Genomic DNA, 5325 nt, shown 5'->3' on the forward strand with positions numbered 1-5325 from the left:
TCTTTATTTATATGTTGTTTTGGTTTAGGGAAGTAAGCTGTAACTCTATATCTCAGGATTGTCTGAATCCTCAATTGCAGCTTGGACTAGCCTTGAACCTAAAGTCCTCATCCTTACAAATGTACCTGGACCTGAGGAAACATGTATATTTTATTTTTTTATATTTAATTTTTTTTATCCTTTTTTTTTTTCATTGTTGAAGTTTGAAACCAGTACTTCTTGCTGTAGCAGTAAAATATTTGTCCAACCAGGAAGAACTTTATATTTTAGATCTGCTTTAGGTTTGTATTGTGATGAAACAGATTGAGGAGCTTGGTTGTGATAAAAGCAACCATGATTTCATTTGGAGACTGAGATGCAGAGACATTTACTCTAATTTATCAAAAACTTAGCAGGAATGGTACCAAAATTTATATCATCCTGAGATTACATATAAACCTACTTGAAGTCACACTTAAAGCCATCATTGTGAGTGTGTGTGTGTGTGTGTGTGTGTGTGTCTGTGTTTATTTACATTTCAAATATTAGCCTTTTGCTGATTTCACCCCAGAAAGTTTCTATTCCATTCTACCCTTCTATGCTTCTATGAGCATGTTCTCCCAACCACCCACTCCCACATTTCTACTGTGGCAGTTGCCTGCACTGGGGCATACAGCCTTCACAGGATCACAGGACCAAGGACCTCTTCTCTCACTGATGTCTGACAATGCCATCCTCTAATATATATGTAGCTGGAATCATGGGTCCCCCTCTTTGTTTGGTGGCATAGTCCCTGGGTGCTCTGGGGGGTTACTTGTTTCATATTGATGTTCTTCCTGTAAGGTTGCAAACCCCTTCAGCTCCTTCAGTCCTTCCTCATCCCCTCCACTGGGGACCCCATGATCAGGCTGTGACCATCAACCTCTGTTCTTGCCAAGCTCTGGCAGTGCCTCTTATAAGACAGTCATATTCAGCTCCTGTCAGCAAGCACATGGTATCGACAATAGTGAATGTGTCTGCTGTCTGTGTATGGGATGGATCCATATGTTGGGCAGACCCTGGATGGTCTGTTTGGTTCGTATTGATATTCTTCCTATAAGGTTGCAAACCCCTTCAGCTCCTTCAGTCCTTCCTCTAACTCCTCCACTGGGAACCCCATGATCAGTCTGATTGCTGGCTGTGAGATTCAGTCTCTGTTCCTACAAAGCTCTGGCAGAGCCTCTCAGGAGACAGCCTTATTAGGCTACTGTCAGCAAGTACTTGTTGGTATCTACAATGGTGACTGGGTCTGGTGTCTGTAATGGGTCTGTATATGAGATGGTTCCACAGGTTGTGCAGATTCTGTGTGGTCATTCCTTCAGTCTGTGCCCTGAACTTTGTCTCAATATTTCCTCCCAGTAGTATTTTGTTCCCCATTCTAAGGCCCGAAACACCCTCACTTTTGTCTTCCTTCTACTTGAGCTTCATGTGGACTGTGAATTACATTTTGGGTATTCTGAGATTTTAGGCTAATACCCAATTATCAGTGAGTGCATACCATGTTTTTTACTTTGGGGTTTTGTTACCTCATATAGGATGATATAATTTAGATCCATCCATTTGCCTGTGAATTTCATAAAGCCATTGTCTCTGTACCATTACCATACACTTTTTTTTTAATCACTATTTTTGTATAATACAGATTGAGGTCACGGATGATTCCCCCTGAAGTTCTTTTATTGTTGAGATATGTTTTTCGATATTCTGGGGTTTTGATATTCCGAATGATTTTGCATATTGCTGTTTCTATCGCTATGAAGAATTGAATTTGAATTTTGATGGAGAGTGCATGGAATCTGTAGATTGCTTTTGGCAAGACATCCACTTTTACTAAATTAATCGGGTCACCAATCTATGAAGCATGTGAGATCTTTCCATCTTCTGAGATTTGTAATTTCTTTCTTCAGAGAATTGAAGTTCTTGTCATGGAGATCTTTCACTTGCTTGGTTTGAGTCACACCAAGGTATTATAATTTGTGACTTTTGATAGGTGTTGTTTCCATAATTTCTTTTCAGCCTGTTTATCCTTTGAGTAGAGGAAAGCTACTGATTTGTTTCAGTTAATTGTATATCTAGCCATTTTGATGAAGTTGTTTTTAAGGTTTACAGGTTCTCTGGTGGAATTTTTGGGGTCACTTAAATATACTATTTTATCATCTTCTAATAGTGATATTTTGACTTCTTCCTTTCCAATTTTTTATTCCTTTGACGTCTCTTGTTGTCTATTTGCTCTGGGTAGAACTTCTAGTACTATAGTGAACAAGTAGGGAGAGACTGAGAATCCTTGTCTAGTCCTGTCTTGTCTTATTTTAGTGGGATTGCATCAAGTTTCTCTCCATTTAATTTGATCCCAGAAGTTAGAGTCACGCCAAGGTATTTTTTATTATTTGTGACTATTAAGAAGGGTGTTGTTACCTAATTCCTTTCTCAGCCTGTTTATTCTTTGTGTAGAGAAAGGCCATTGACTTGTTTGAGTTAATTTTAAATCCAGCTACTTCACCGAAACTGTTTATCATGTTTAGGAGTTGTCTGGTATAATTTTTAGGGTCACTTATATATACCATCATATCCTCTGCAAAAATAGATATTTTGACTTCTTCCTTGCCAATTTGTGTCCCCTTGATTTCCTTTTGTTGTCGAACTGCTCTGGCTAAGATGTCAAGTACAATATTGAATAGGAGGGAAGAAAGTGGGCAGCCTTGTCTAGTCTCTGATTTTAGTGGGTTTGCTTCCAGTTTTTCCCCATTTATTTTGACGTTGGCTACTGGTTTTCTGTAGATTGCTTTTATCATGTTTCGGTTTGGGCCTTGAATGCCTAATCTTTCCAAGACAATTAACAGGAATCGGTGTTGGATTTTGTCAATGATTTCTCTGCATCTAAGCAGATGATCATGTGGTTTTTGTCTTTGAGTTTGTTTATATAATGGATTACATTGATGGATTTACATATATTAAACCATCCCTGCATCCCTGAAATTAAACCTACTTGGTCATGATGGATGATTATTTTAATGTGTTCTTGGAATCAGTTAGCAAGAATTTTATTGAATATTTTTGCATCGATATTCATAAGAGAATTTGGTCTTAAGTAATCCATCTTTGTTAGATCTTTCTGTGGTTTAGGTATCAAAGTAATTGTTGCTTCACAGATTGAGTTGGGTAGAGTACATTCTGCTTCTATTTTGTGGAATTGTTAGTGAAGAACTGGAATTAGATCGTCTTTAAAGGTCTGATAGAACTCTCCACAAAACCCATCTGGTCCTGGGCTATTTTTGGTTGGGAGACTAATAATGACTTCTTCTATTCCTTTAGGGGATATGGGATTGTTTAGATCATTAACTTGATTCTGGTTTAACTTTGGTACCTTCTATCTGTCTAGAAATGTGTCCATTTTGTCCATGTTTTCCAGAGTATAACCTTTTGTAGAAGGATCTGATGGAGTTTTGGATTTCTTAAGGATCTGTTGTTATGTCTCCCTTTTCATTTCTGATTTTGTCAATTAGGATGCTGTCCATGTCCCCTCTAGTGAGTCTGGCTAAGTGTTTATCTATCTTGTTGATTATCTCAAAGAACCAGATCCTCCTTTGATTGATTCTTTGAATAGTTCTTGTTTCCACTTGGTTGATTTCACTCCTGAGTTAAATTATTTCCTGCCTTCTACTCCTCTTCGGTGAATTTGCTTCCTTTTGTCCTGGAACTTTTATTTGTGTTGTAAACTACTAGTGTGTGCTCTCTCTAGTTTCTTTTTGAGGCACTCAGAGCTATGAGTTTCCCTCTTAGATATGCTTTCACTGTGTCCCAGAAGTTTGGGTATGTTGTGGCTTCATTTTCATTAAACTCTAAAATGTCTTGTATTTCTTTCTCTATTCCTTCATTGACGAAGGTATCATTGAGAAGAATGTTGTTCAGTTTCCACATGAATGTTGGCTTTCCTTTATTAATGTTGTTATTGACGATCATCCATAGTCCATGGTGGTCTGATAGAATGCAATGGGGCAATTGCAATATTTTTGTATCTGTTGAATACTGTTTTGTGACAAATTATATGGTCAGTTTTGGAGAAGATACCATGAGGTGCTGAGAAGAAGGTATATCCTTCTGTTTTAGGATACAATCTTCTGTAGATATCTGTTAAGTTTATTTGTTTCATAACTTCTGTAAGTTTCATTGTGTCCCTGTTTAGTTTCTGTTTCCACAATCTGTCTATTGATGAAAGTGTGTTGAAGTCTCACACTATGCAATGTGTGCTTTGAGCTTTACTAAAGTTTATTTAATGAATTTGACTGCCCTTGTATTTGAGCATAGATATTCAGAATTGAGGGTTCCTCTAGGAGAATTTTACCTTTGATGAGTATGAAGTGTTCCACCTTGTCATTTATGATAACTTTGGGTTGGAAGTTGATTTTATTCGATATTAGAATGGTTACTCCAACTTGTTTCTACAGACCATTTGCTTGGAAAATTGTTTTCCAGACTTTCACTCTGAGGTAGTGTTTGTCTTTTTCCTTAAGATGGGTTTCCTCTAAACAGCAAAATATTGTGTCCTGTTTTTATAGCCAGTCTGTTAGTCTATGTCTCTTTATTGGGGAATTGAGTCCAGTGATATTAAGAGACATTAAGGAAAAGTAAATGTTGCTTCCTAATATTTTTGTTGTTAGAGTTGGCATTTTGTTCTTGTGTCTTCCTTCTTTTTGGTTAGTTGAAGAATTACTTTGTTGCTTTTTCTAGGGCGTGGTTTCTGTTCTTGTATTATTTTGTTTTGTTTGTTTTTTAGTTTTGTTTTTTCCTGCTATTATCCTTTGAAGGGCTGGACTGGTGGAAAGATAATGTGTGAATTTAGTTTTGTCATGGAATACTTTGGTTTCTCCATCAATGGTAATTGAGTGTTTGGCTGGTTATAGTATCCTAGGCTGGCATTTGTGTTAACTTAGTGTCTGTATAACATCTGTCCAGGATCGTCTGGCTTTCATAGTCTCTGGTGAAAAGTCTGGTGTTTTTCTGATAGGCCTGCCTTTATATGTTACTTGACCTTTTTCCCTTACTGCTTTTAATATTCTCTCTTTATTTTTTGTTTTGATTATTATGTGTCAAGAGGAATTACTTTTCTGGTCCAGTCTATTTGTAGTTCTGTAGGCTTCTTGTATGTTCATGTGCATGCCTTTCTTTAGGTTTGGTAAGTTATCTTCTATAATTTTATTGAACATATTTGCTGGCCCTTTAAGTTGAAAATCTTCATTCTCATCTACTCCTATTATCCATAGTTTTTGTCTTCTCATTGTGTTCTGGATTTCCTGGATGTTTTGAGTT

Source organism: Mus caroli, unplaced genomic scaffold (assembly GCF_978045245.1).
Source record: "Mus caroli unplaced genomic scaffold, Mus_caroli_1 scaffold_22, whole genome shotgun sequence".
Taxonomy (NCBI): domain Eukaryota; kingdom Metazoa; phylum Chordata; class Mammalia; order Rodentia; family Muridae; genus Mus; species Mus caroli.